Genomic DNA, 14,869 nt, shown 5'->3' on the forward strand with positions numbered 1-14,869 from the left:
TGTCTAAGTGCTTGGGTATCTGATGGACATTTTATAAAAAGTAAATAAGACAAAGCAATGAGGTGTCTTCACAGATACTTTCAACCCCTCTGGGAGCAACATGAGAAAGCACACTGGAGCTGACCTCAGTTTTCAAGCCAGATATACATTCCTATAGCTGAATCATTTGAAGTTCACCAGTGTGGTTTAGTGTGCAGTATAAGATGTCAAATAAAGCATAGTATAGGATGTCAGTGTCCCTTTGCACAAAGCAACTTCTGAATTTTCTGCAGGGACAAAATTACATTCATAAGAATGGAAAAACACCCACTGCCAAAAACTAGTCCTTTCTTGCCTTTTGACAGTCTTTTCAAATATTTCAAGATTAAAATAGACTGTGCAAACAATACCTATAATCAAATTTTCTTCTGTAGTATATGACACTCTCCAGATATAAGTTAACCTCCTAAGGGAAATGCATTTAAGGTTTCATCTTAATGGATTACCATAGATCCACTATATGAAGCATAGTCCATTCAGCCATCATACAGCTGACTATTTGTTTGACAATTAAATCAGAATCCAAGGAGAACTCTCAAGAGGTAAAGATAAGTTGATGTGGTGGTCATTTAGGTGGTAGCTCTAGGGTTTATAGAATATTGTAGCAATGACATCATTATCCCCCTTGTGTACTTCTAAAATTCTGGAATTATAGGTTTGCAATGATAAAAGGAAGACAAAATGCAAAATACAAACAAACAATAGCAAACAAACAAAAAAAAAACCCATAAACTTTGATGCTTTGAATCCCACTTGCCCGGTGACTTTAGGTAAATTCTTAACTTATTTAAGCCTCTATTTTCTCAATCTTGAAAATGAGCAGTAATCTATCAGTTATTAACATGGTGAGGATTAAGTTAGTCAACATATGTAAAGTTCCTGAAACAAAACATTGTACATAAAAGGCAATTAATAACTGTTAGTTTCTTCTCCCTTTATTTTACAAGTGATTAAATGAAGATCCATATAATGTCAGATAATTGGGTAAAGCCAATCATCTAGGGAGTGACAGAGCTAAAGCAGAATTTTTTTTGGCTTTAATCCGGTGCTACTTTAATATTGAGCGAATGATTATCCTAAACTCTTTTTTGTCCTTTTAGTTTTGTCAAACTAAATTTTAATTTGCTGCCCTACAAGAGTGAACATGAGACTGATTTAAGTTGTGACTGCTGAAGAATGAATATCACCAACGGAGGCAACTATCGTGGACTCTGAATTCGGCATTTAGATCCCTAACACTGACTTTGGGGATTATGGTGCTAATGATCCAGATGGATCCCTTCCATAATGCCAGTGACACACCACAGAGCAATGTCCTCAGCTTCATCAAATTTTATTGGGTCCTTAGTGTGAACAGTTCTTCTTTCATATCTTAAAGTGACTGCCTGGCACCAGATATCTCCACGAATTCTATTAGTTTCCCATAGGCCTTGTCCCCAAGAGGCTCAAGCTGAGAATGCCAAATTCTCTTCCCCTTTATCACTGCCTGCTCTGTGTCTAGCTTGGATGGCTCCAGCACAGGGGCCGGGGGTCAGCTCCCTGGTTCAAGCTCAGTTTCACTACTTACTTGTTAGGTGATTTGGGGCAAATTATTTGACTTCTCTGTGCTTTGGTTTCCCCATCTATAAGCTTAGTCTCTATATATAAAGTCTTTAGAAGAATGCCTGGCATACATTACATTCAATGTGTTTTTGCTTACTAGTATTATTAGGCTCCCTCCAAAGTGTAGGTCTATCCTGACTTTACAATCTCCAATCTTTAAATATTTGCACTTTACTCTTCTGTTGGCTGGCATTTTATATTGCTTAATGGATGTTTTCTGCATGAGGTAATCCAACTAGCAATTTAAATTCAGTGCTTCCAGATTTGTAAAACATGTTAATTATATTTTCAATTATCTTTAGAAGGAAAGAGGACATAGGCAAATGGACAAATCCATTTCTTCATATTAACCTTAATAATTTGGTATTAAATTGAACATAGAGAAAATGGGTCTAGAACAAAGTCTCAAGATTTTATTTCACACAGTTTATACACAGGTACAATTTTATATTTTCAATCTAGAAACTCAATTTTAATTAATTGACTGGCTGATATGAACATCAATATAGCATGGGCTTCCTCAGAGTTCATTGTCTCAAACTTCATGGTTTTTAATCCCAGTTTCATAACTTACTACCTGTGTGACTTTGGAAAATTTAATTAACCTTTTTATATCTCAGTTTCCTTATCTAGAAGAGATAAATAATAATTATACCTAATTATAGGGTTGGTATAGGAATTAAATGAGTATTTATAAAGTACTTAGCAAACAATCTAGTACTTGGTGAATGCTATATATACATTTCTTTAATTATATAAATAAGTGTTAGGTATCACTATAATGGCACAGAGAGTGACTAGAAAATAATAGTTTCAGTTAGATATTTTACAATATGATTTTCGCTGGACTTTCATCAACATTATCCGTCAAGATCAGAAGAGATTCCATTCACTCACTGGAGTTACTGAAAAAGTCCCCCTTGTGACTTTGTAAAATTGGCCTTGGAACCTGTTCTAGTATGAATCTGAGAAAGGCTTCTCTGGTCCTAGAGTGACATTAACAGGCCTCATGGGTAAACCTATAGGTGCACAATGGGTTTGAGTGGTCAACATGACAGTGGTAGGCCATATTTCTCTGCCTCTTGCCCTCATGATACAGAGCATTAACCTTCTGTAATACCCAACAAGTGTCCTAGGAACTTCTGACACAAGGCCTTATTTATTAAAAAAAAAAAAAAAAAAAGGTTTGGGTATTCATGCATATTTTAAGTATGTTGATTTCTTTATTATTATATTATTATTATCATTATACTTTAAGTTCTGGGATACATGTGTGGAACGTACAGGCTTGTTACATAGGTATACACATGCCATGGTGGGTGGTTTGTTGCACCCATCAACCCGTCATCTACATTAGGTATTCCTTCTAATGCTATCCCTCCCCTAGTTCCCCATACCCCGACAGGCCCCAATGTGTGATGTTGATTTCTTAAAGACAACTTGACCTTTGGAAATCACGTAGATGTCTCAAAGCATTTCAAACTCCACATATCTAAAACCAAACTCAATTACTTTCTACTTATCTTCACTAAACTAGCTCCTCCTGAGTTTTCTAAACTCCCTCGTCCAACCTAAAGAATGTGTCCCGGTCAACATCTTATTCTTTGTCATTACCCACATATGTCATCTCTTAAAATAGACATGAGTAAGACCCTCCAAAAAAAAAAACTGCGTTAAGAAACTAGTGATACACTGTTTGATATCCTTATCCCACATTTGAGACTCAATTAACATAAATGTCCTTCCATTTAGACAGGTTGGTCAGTACTTATTTTCCGTGAATATTTGTTTTATTGCTTACTTTTTTAATGGAGCAACCTGTGCTTTCTTTTTGCAGGTGTTTGGAAGCTCATGCAAGCAAAACCCCTCCTATTACCCCTAGCAGCTATCTGCAAGTTTGAAGGGGTCATATGCCATGACCGAGAATAATATCTCTGCAAATTCTCTCAGCTCTCCCTCTCTTTTGGAAAAAAAACACATTTGCCTTTTGAATTCTTATGATTCTCTTTCATATTCTTAGAAACAAAGTGATAATAGCTAAGCTCTCACACTTAATTTTAAGCAAATCAACCAAATTATTTCACAGAATGTATGGTCTGGGGGTGGAGACATAAAGGAGAAAAATAGCTGCCATTTGTTGACTGCTGGCCATTGAGGGAGCATTTTCTTTTTCTTTTCTTTTATTATTTTTTAAACTTGTATTTTAAATTTGTGCAGGTTTGTTACACAGGTAAACTTGTGTCATGGGGGTTTATTGTCCAGATTATTTCATCACCTAGGCATTAAGCCTAGTACCCATTAGTTATTTTTCCTGAACTTCTCCCTCCTCCCACCCTCCATCCTCCAATAGGTCCCACTGTGTGTTGTTCCCCTCTGTATGTCCATGTGTTCTCACCATTTAGGTCCCGGTTGTGTGAGAACATGCAGTGTTTGGTTTTCTGTTCCTGTGTTAGTTTGCTAAGGATAACAGCCTCCAGCTCCATCCATGTCCTGGCAAAGGACATAATCTCATTCTTTTTTGTGGCTAGATAGTATTTCATGGTGTATATGTGCCACATGTTTATTATCCAGTCTATTATTGATGGGCATTTAAACTGATTCCATGTCTTTGCTATTGCGAATACCGCTACAATGAACATGAGTGTTCTTGTGTTTTTTATAACAGAACAATTTATATTCCTTTAAAAATCATTATGAGATACCATCTCACACCAGTCAGAATGACTATTATTAAAAAACTAACAGATGCTGGTGAGGTTGTGGAGAAAAAGGAATGCTTATATACTGTTTGTGGAAATGTAAATTAGTTCAAACATTGTGGAAGACAGCGTGGTGATTCCTCAAAGATCTGAAGACAGGAAGACCATTCAATCCAGCAATACCATTAATGGGTATATAACCTGGGGGCTGGGGGGGACGGGGCACTTTCTAATAGCTTATATATGGCAGGTATATATCTCATCTGCTCAAAATGTACTGCTATTGTAGAATTGATGGGCTGGTGACTAAAATTGCCTATTTCAGGAGATGATACACATGGGAACTCTTGTATCTGTGGAGATGTTTTTTCCTTTTTTTTTTTTTAGCTGAGAAGAAAAATACAAGAGTTTTTATTTGTTAAAGAAGTTTCTGAGATAGAGGTTAATGAGAATAGATGGAATAGGATCTGTTCTTCTGTCTGTTTAAAGGGAGTTGTTTTAAATAAACCAATATAGACATTTTGAACATTATTATTTAATTATCACAAAAGAGAACAGAAGCATCTGACTCTGTTACTATTTTAAAAAACTAGTTAAGAATGAATGGTGAACTCTTACTATGTGTGCATTAACAAGCAAATGTTCAAAGCCTTGAAAAGTCATCCTTGCCAGGTCAGGTGATGCTTAAGTAGCACAAAAGTGATGGCACTTGCTTCGTGAATCAGGCTGGGGAATATTTTACTGTAAAAGGAATTTAGACAAGAAATGGTATCACTGACTTGCTTTAACTCTAATTTTTGGGAGCTCTAGATGTTAGCAGGAACATATAGAGATGCTGCTATAAACACCTACATGCTGTGTACACTGTTTGGACCCAAGAAACAAGGGAAATACATAGCTGGGATGGATCATGACATAATTTTTCATCAGGTTTCTTTTGCCTTTACCAAAAGAAAATACTAATTATACTATTTTTGGTCTGGGTGGAAATCACATGTTGATGTCTGTGTTAGTCTGTCCTCATGCTGCTAACAAAGTCATACTCAAGACTGGGTAATTTATAAAGGAAAGTGGTTTAATTGAGTCACAGTTCCACTTGGCTGGGGAGGTCTCACAATCATGGTGGAAGGCAAACGAGGAGCAAAGTCACATCTTACATGGCAGCAAGCAAGAGAGCTTATTCAGGGGAACTCGCATTTATAAAACCGTCAGATCTCCTGGGACTTATTTACTATCATGAGAACAGTATGAGGAAAACTGCCTGCATGATTAAATTATCTCCACCTGGCCCCACTCTTGACACATGGGGATTATTACAATTCAAGGTGAGATTTGGGTGGGGACAGAGCCAAATCACATCAATGTCAATATTAGGGGTGTTCTCTGATGGCAGGTGTGATTTCAACCCCTAAATCAGAGGTAGCAGAGTTGTCAATTTTACCATTTGGGAAGGTGGGTGTTGCTAGGAGGAGCAGTAACAGAAAAAGAGTCTCTTTGCATGCATTTATTTTCTCATCTTTAAGGGGTTTATCAGCCTTTACCCATTTAAGAAACACTAAAAATAAACTTTTTGTGTAGTTTCGTAGAAAGGGGCCATAACTGAGAAAAGGGATGGAGAAGGGTTTATGGTGTAGTTTCAAATTTGGAGATAAATAGTTTTTTAAAACCCAGCCCCATGACATGGGTAGAAATTGCAATTTCAAATCCAAGCAATTTGAGTGTAAATTACCAGTTCTTACCTTGGATAACCATGGAGCTATTTCTCTTATGATTGTTTCCTAATGAGTTGGGAAAAAATCAGGAAATACAGCATCACTGGCATTTTACTTCACTCTGATGTGGTCCAAGCATTAAAGCAAATACAGTCAGACACAGACCTAATGATTCACCACTTGAAAAATAAAATTATGATATATTTAGGAAACGTTATTCATGATTCCTGTTTCATAAACAAATTTCTTTCTTGAAGATATATTTTCAGTGTTGTAACAATCACATGTTGACACTCATTTTCATGAAATCCTCGAGAAGTTAGCTATACTGACAAAGAAAATCATAGCAAGACTAGATGGAGATACAGAAACAAGTCGTAAAGTCACTACCTTCCTTGACCACCCAATCAAAGTAAGACATCTTCTCTTCCCTACCTGCATTTTTGTTTTCTTAGTACCCTGTTTTCTTTATCGTCTTGGCACATATAACAATTTGTGGTTGTATGAGTGCATTTGCATATATTTATGCAAATCTTGATACTGTATTTTTGGACACTCTTACTAAATCAGTGGGATTAAGAGGCCATGTTAGGGGTGTGTGTGTGTATATGTGTGTATGTGTATGTGTAGGTAGGTGTGTATACATATGTATATGTGTATGCTGAAACAACTGGAATTTGAAAGTTAACATTGTGGAGAAAATGGAATTGCAAAGATGAAAGGCTCTCCTTTGTACCCAAAGGAGACAAGTCTTGACATATTGTGAAGTGGGTGAGGCACTGAGAAACTGAGCTGAAAACCACCACTAAAATGAAGAGAACCCAACAGACGTTTTACCAAACTCATAGGGATACAAACACAAAAATTAGACTATGGAGCTACCAAGGAATCACAACTTAATGGTGCAAAATACTGGAGAGCAGAGAGGTGCAGAGAAATGAGCCTGACATTCTGGAGTTTTTCACTTCAGACACGTATCATATTTTAAAGCTTCCCAGGACAACAGACCAAGAAGCTAAGAACACCCATGAGAAGCAGTATAGAATTTTTGTACCACAGCGGAAAGGAAATAAAATTGGAGTTCAGAGTCCACCAAAAAGAGAAGATGCATCAGTAAGCACCCCAGGTGTTAGCTGAAGTTCCCAAAGAGCTACCTCCTAGGATCAGGGAGGTGAATCAGTAAGACTGAGCCTCATTAAATTATTTCTGCACTCTGCCTTGAGTCTGATAAGTCCCTGAGTGTATCAGGAAACCTGCCCTTATTTAGATTATTTCCAGAGGACATGGTGAGACACCTCTGGAGAAGGAATACTTCAACCAAAAGTCTATAATTATTCATGCATATTACTCAGTAATCAATGCTAATTTGCCTGATATGCCAAGAAATATAATTAAGAGAAAATATATAGAGAAAGAGACCTAGCTAGTTGGTCTAGTTATAGGAGATATCAAATACAAACAGCCCCTGACTTACGATGGCTTGACTTACAATTTTTTTACTTTAGACTTTACAATGGTGCAAAAGCAATACTCATGCAGTAGAAACCAAACTTCAATTATCCATAAAACCATTTTGTTCTTTTGCTTTCAGAACAAGATTTAATAAATGCCATAAAATATTTAACACTTTCTTATAAACTAGAGTTTGTATTAGATGATTTTGCCTAATTGTAGGCTAATGCAACTGTTCTGAGCATGTTTAAGGTAGACTAAGCTAAGCTATGATGTTTAATTGGTTAGGTGTATTAAATGCATTTTGGGTCATGATAATTTTAACTTATTATACACATTTATTGGGATGCAAACACACCATAAGTTGAGAGAAATCTGTATAAATATTAAAATAACTGTGATTAAAATATCCAAGGAAATATATTGCAAGATAAAGAAATTACAAAGGAGAATCAGAATCTATTAAAAAAATCAAATGGGAACGCTAGAACTTAAAAATACAGCAACTGAGGTTAAAAATTCAACTGATGGGTTAAGAGCAGATTGAAAACTGAAGAAAAGAGGATTAGTAAAATAGAAATTAGGTCAGTAGAAAATATCTAGGTGGAGTCAGAGAACAAAAAGTATTCTTTAAAAAATACATAAATCAGCATGTGTTAGTCAGGTTCTCTAGAGGGACAGAACTAATAATATATATATGAGAGTTTATTACATAGTATTAACTCACGTGATCATAAGGTCCCATACAGGCCATCTGCAAGCTGAGGGGCAAGGAAGCCAGTCTGAGTCCCAGAGCTGAAGAACTTGGAGTCTGATGTTCGAGAGCAGGAAGCATTCAGCATGGGAGAAAGATGTAGGTTGGGAGGCTAAGCTAGTCTAGCCTTTTCAATTTTTTCTGCCTGCCTGATGCTCTGGTCGTGCTGGCAGCTGATTAGATGGTGCCCACTCAGATTAAGGGTGGGTCTGCCTTTCCCAGCCCACTGACTCAAATGTTAGTCTCCTTTGGCAACACCCTCACAGACACACCCAGGATCAATACTTTGCATCCTTCAATCCAATCGGATTTACACTCAGTATTAATCATTACAAGTCCAACCCTTGTCAACTTGAACCCACACACATCTCCTGAGATCATATGTAATCTTCAAGTAAAGACAATGATAAGGTAATAATTACCCCTAACAGAATGTAACTATCCTTTGTACAATCAGATCCACCAATCCCCAATCCAAATGCTATTACATATTTAAGTAACAATACTTAAATGCTGTTGTGAAGTCAATAAATCTGATGTCACATGATAAAGGAGAAAAAAATAAAATGAAGGTATTTTCTTAGTACAAGTGTATGTATGCACAAACATGTTTTTAACAAAAGAAGGAGGAAATCCTCATGACAATTACAGTCCTCGTTTCTGCAGCTGGTCATGTGGTCATAGCTGGTATTGATGACTACCTTCTTCTACTACTCATTCTGTATTATCTTTGCCTTCAACAAACACTTCAGCAGGTCATGCTTTTTTTTTCCTGGTGGAGTGACCCAAACCTTCATTCCTGAAGGGTGTGGGCCATTTGTAGTCCTGCCTGAATTGGGCTGTTGTGGTTTCCCATTGACCTTAATCACAGGGCATGGAAATACTAAGAGACGCCCTAATGAATCTCCTGTATTATGTGCGTACTTTTCCTTACCTCTGTTGTGGAGTAGTAGACTAATTTCATCTTGATAGTTTGGGTCAGTCACTGCAGTCAACAATCTGATTCCCTTCCTAGCCTGTTGACTTAAAGGTAGGAAGAGCCCAAAGTGTCCAGGTGGCAATCATAACTTCCAGTTTAATGGAATAACTGTAATTTCTAGTGGCAGTGTTCCTCCCTCTGGAACTAAGACCTCTAGGCCAACTAAATGCTGAGGGAACCGGAATTTAATGCTGAGGCAACAGGAAGCAAAAATTTTGCTAGTGGATCACTAGGGTTGATGGTGAGTGGTGACACTTCCACTTCTACCCCTTGATTCCTGGACCTGTGTATCCTGGCTACGGGAGAAACAGAAACAGTACCATATATTGGATGCTGATTAAGAGTATACATAGCCTTCTGGAGAACTCTGCCCCAGCCCTGCAAAGTATTGTCACCTAGTTGGCATTGTAGTTGTAACTTCAAAAGACCATTTCACCATTCTATCAATCCAGCTGCTTCAGGATATGGGGAACATGGCAAGACCAGTGAATTCCATGAGCATGAGCCCACTGCCACACTTCTTCAGCCATAAAGTGAGTGCCTTGGTCAGAGGCAATGCTACGTGGAATACCATGACAGTGGATAAGGCATTCTGTGAGTCCATGGGTGGTAGTTTTGGCAGAAGCATTGCATGCAGGATAAGCAAAACCATATCTGGAGTAAGTGTCTATTCCAGTGAGGACAAACTACTGCCCTTTCCATGATGGAAGAGGTCCAATATAATCAACCGGCCATCAGGTAGCTGGCTGATTACCCCGAGGAATGGTGCCATGTTGAGGGCTCAGTGTTTGTCCCTGCTGCTGGCAATTGGGCACTCAGCAGTGGCCATAACCAGGTCAGTCTTAGTGAGTGGAAGTCCATGTTGCTGAGCCCATGTGAAACCTCCATCCCTACCACCATGGCCACTTTGTTCATGGGCCCATTGGACATTGATAGAGGTGGCTGAGTAAAGAGACTGAATGGTGTCCACAGAATGGGTCATTTTATCCCATTGACTATTAAAATCCTCCTCTGCTGGGGTCACCCGTTGATGAGCACTCATATGGGATACAATTATCTTCACAGTTTTGGACTCAAAAAGAGAGATCCATCCACCCTTCCCCAAATTTCCTTGTCGCCAATTTTCCAATCATGCTTCTTTCAAGTTTCTGACCAAACCACTGGCTACAGCCCATGAATCAGTATATAATCACACAGTTGATCATTTCTCCTTCATTGCAAAGAACACAACCAGTGCACTGCTCGAAGTTCTGCCCACTGGGAAGATTTCTCTTCACCGCTGTCCTTCAGGGATGTCCTAGAAAGGGGCTACAGTGCTGCAACTGTCCACTTTTGAATGATGCCTGCATATCGTGCAGAACCATCTGGGAACCAGGCCCTAGTCTTTTCTTCCTCTGTCAAGTGATCATAGGGAACTTCCCATAAGGCCATTGGTGCAGGATGGGGGAGATAAGGTGGGGTGACTGGAGTGGAGACCACAGGCATTTGAGCCACGTCCTCATGTAACTTACTTGTGCCTTCAGCACCTGCTCCAGCCCAGTCACATATATGCCACTTCCATTTGATGATGAAATGTGGCTGTGCACAACCCACTTTAAGACTAGATGGATCAGAAAGCACCTAGTTCATGATAGGCAGTTCAGGTAGCATGGCGACTTAATGACCCATAGTCAAACCTTCAGTTTCCACCAAAGTCCAGCAATTGGCCAAGAGCTGTCTCTCAAAAGGAAAGCGGTTATCTGCAGAAGATGACAGGGCCTTGCTCCAAAATCCCAGAGATCTTTGCTGTGATTCATCTATGGGGGTCTGCCAAAGGCTCCAAACAGCATCCCTATCTGCCACTGACACCTCAAGCACCATTGGATCTGCTGGGTCATATGTTCCAAGTGGCAGAGGAACTTGTATAGCAGCCCGGACCTGTTGCAGAACCTTCTCCTGTTCTGGACTCCTCTCAAAACTGGCAGCCTTTCAGGCCACTCAATAAATGGGCCGAAGTAACACACCCAAATGAGGAATGTGTTGCTTCCAAAATCTACGTAGGCCCTCTAGGCATTGTGCCTCTTTCTTGGTTGTAGGAGGGGCCAAATGCAGCAACTTATCCTTCACCTTAGAAGGAATGTCTTGACAGGCTCCACACCACTGGGTCCCTAGAAATTTTACTAAGGTGGAAGGTCCCTGAATTTTAGTCAGATTTATTTCCCATCCTCTGGTACACAAATGTCTCATTAATAAGTCTACTGTGTTTGATACTTCTTGCTCACTGGATCTAATCAACATAATACCATCAATGTAATGGACCAGTGTGATATCTTGTTGAAGTGAAAAGCAGTCAAGGTCTCTCTGAATAAGATTATGACAAAAAGCCAGGGAGTTGCCCTGAGGTAGGACAGTAAAGGCATATTGCTGGCCTTGCCTGCTGAAGGCAAATTGCTTCTAGTGGGCCTTAAGGACAGGAATGGAGAAAAAGACATTTCCCAAGCCAATGGCTGCATATCGGGTACCAGGAGATGTGTTAATTTGCTCAAGCAATGAAACCACATCTGGCACAGCAGATGAAACTGGAGTCACCACTTGGTTAAGCTTACAATAATCCACTGTTATTCTCAAAGATCCACCTGTTTTCTGCACAGGCCAAATAGGAGAGTTGAATGGGGATGTGGTGGGAATCGCCACCTCTGTGTCTTTCAAATCATTGATGGTGTCACTAATCTCCGCAGTGCCTCCAGGGATGCAATATTGTTTTTGATTTACTATTTTTCTAGGTAGAGGAAGCTTTAATGTCTTCCATTTGGCCTTTCCTACCATAATAGCCCTCACCCTACCAGTCAGGGAGCCAATGTGGGGGTTATGCCAGCTGCTAAGAATGTCTATGCCAATTATGCATTCCTGCACTAAGGAAATGACCACAGGATGAGACTGGGGACCAACTGGACCCACTGTAAGTTGGACCTGAGTTAAAACTCCATTAATTACCTGACCTCCATAAGCCCCTAGTTTAACTGGAGGATCAAAATAATGTTTTGGGTCCCCTAGAATCAACATCAGCTCAGAGCTGGTGTCCAGTAATCCCCGGAGTGTCTGATCATTTCCCTTTCCCCAATACACAATTACTCTGGTAAAAGGCCAAAGGTCTCCTTGGGGAAGGATGGCAGAAAGATTAATAGCATAAATTGTCAGTAGTGTAGTGGGGTCCTTTCCCAAGGGGACCTGGCCTCCCCTTCCTTCCAGGGGTTCTGGATTTGTAAACCACCTCAAATCTGGAAATTGATTGAGGGGCCATGATTCTCTGTTTTCATAATTCAAATTAGTCTTTTGTCCATTTGACCTGGAAGTCTTCTGCTTATATAAATTAAGTAGGAATACAGTAGGGTTCCTATCAATTTCACTTCTAGGGAAACTGTGATTAATCAGTCAATGCCAGAACACCACACGGGTCAGACTATTCTGATTGGTGCTTTGCCTCTGCTGTCCATTATGGTAACTACACCCACCTTGGCTTTGATGGCTGAGTGCTGCCATTTGGCTCCTGCCACCTCGGGATCCAATTATTCCCATTGTATTTAAGTTTTGTAGTTGAGTGAGTGTGATCCCCACCCTTTAGATCTGACATACAGAGAAGAGCAGTTACAGGGCTCTGCAAAGATACAGGTGCTGCCCTCGCAAATCTATTTCACAAAGGATTGGTAAAAGGTATATCTTCTGGACTCTTCCAGCTGGGATGAGTAGGTCCAAAGTGACTAATCCATTTCACCATCCCAATCTCCCTAAGTCTTTAGATCTCTTTTTCTGCAATAAACCAAGGGAGATAAGGCATTTCCAGCTGGATCACAGTGGGCCACGGTTTAATTCATATTTCAGCTAACCAAGCAAATAAACTATTAGAACCTTTTTTTAACTCCCTGAGTTGCAAAATTAAATGCAGAGTCCCTACTTAGTGGGCCCAAATTAATAGAGTCTGATCCAACTCTATGTTCCTTCCACCATTATCCCACACTCCTAATATCCATTCCCAAACCTGTTCTCCAGATTTCTGCTTATATAAATTAGAAAACTCAAGCAGTACATTACCAGTGTAGCATACCTCCTCATGGGTCACACTATGAACCTCACCTCTAGGGGCCTGCTTGGACTTTAGTCTAGTTATAGGTCTAGAAGAAAACAGGGTGTTGGGGTAGCTCCTGAGGAGAATCAACATTATCTTGCCTGGAAACTGCCTCAGGGGATGCCATTACTGTTGCCTTAGGTGGCACAGGGTATATCTCCTCAAAGATGGAAAGGCTAATGGCAGCATGGGCCGGGAAGGGGATGTTGTCACTACTGGGGATGGGGAAGCTGTTTCTTCTGGCAAAGAAGTTTCATCAGAGTTTACAAGCTCAGTGTCTCCAGCTTCATCAGGGTCCTCCCACATATCCCCATTCCAAAGTTGCAGAGTCCCATTCTTTTTCAATCAATGCTCTCATTTTGATACTAAACACCTGGTGAGAGTGTGCATGCACCTTTCATCGCAGGTCAGTCAGTTGCACGATAAGAGCTTGTGTCTGTTTTTCCACAATTTCAGCTCTTTCTCTACAGAAGGTAAGGTTCTAACTAAGAGCAATATTAGCAGATTTAAGGCTCTGTATCTGATTCTGAAGCTGAGAGTTAGAATCCCTGAGTTCACCATTTTCTTTCATCACTTTGTCAAGTGAATTTGGGAGCAACCAACCAACTTTGTTGTGTTCTTTGGTTCTCCACATATAGTCAAAGGTATTATGTATAGAGTCACCAAACTTCTTGCCTCTCATGAGCAGTGAATCATTAGTGCCAAATGCATTTATTTTGCATAACTTTCTAAACAATTCATACCAAGGATTATCAGTATTCTCCATTCTATTAGAAGTAAACTCCTTAGCATTTTTCAGTCTAATCATATTAATCAGCCAACAGCATAAGAAAATGCAGGAGACATGGTGAAAATATTTAACATATGTGTGCTTCAAATAATAGAAGAGAGGGAGAGACAGAATGGAATAGAAGTGATATTTGAAAAAAAAATTAGAAATGTAAAAAAATTTCCAAAATTAATAGACTTCAAGCCACAGATTTAAAGAATGCTGCAAACTCCAAGTAGGATTTACAACAAAGAGAAACACATATAGCCTCAAAACAATAAAATTGCTGAAAGCCAAATTCAAACAAAAATTGTAAAAGCAGCAAATGAACAAAGACACATTATATTAGGTCGGTGCAAAAGTAATCATGGTTTTGTCATTAGAAATAATGGCAAAATAATTAGAAATAATGGCAAAAATCAGATTAGTTTTGCACCAACCTAATATTTAAAATAACATTACTAAGACTAACACATGACTTCTAAACAGAAACAAAAGAAACCAGAAGAAAATAAAATGGTATCTTTAAAATGCTAAAAGATAATGTTTCTTGATATGGAATTTAGTATCAAGTAAAAATATTAATTAAAAAAATGATATGCACATATGTCTAAGCAAACAAAACTAAGAAAATTTATCACCAGAATGCAAAATTTTAAAAATGCTAATCAAGTCCTTCTTTAAGCAGAAGGAAAATATATCACAGATAAACACAGAAATGCAGAAAGGAAGAAATAGAAAGGGAAAGAATAAATATATGT

This window comes from Macaca nemestrina, chromosome 10, assembly GCF_043159975.1.
Source record: "Macaca nemestrina isolate mMacNem1 chromosome 10, mMacNem.hap1, whole genome shotgun sequence".
NCBI classification, from domain to species: Eukaryota; Metazoa; Chordata; class Mammalia; order Primates; family Cercopithecidae; genus Macaca; species Macaca nemestrina.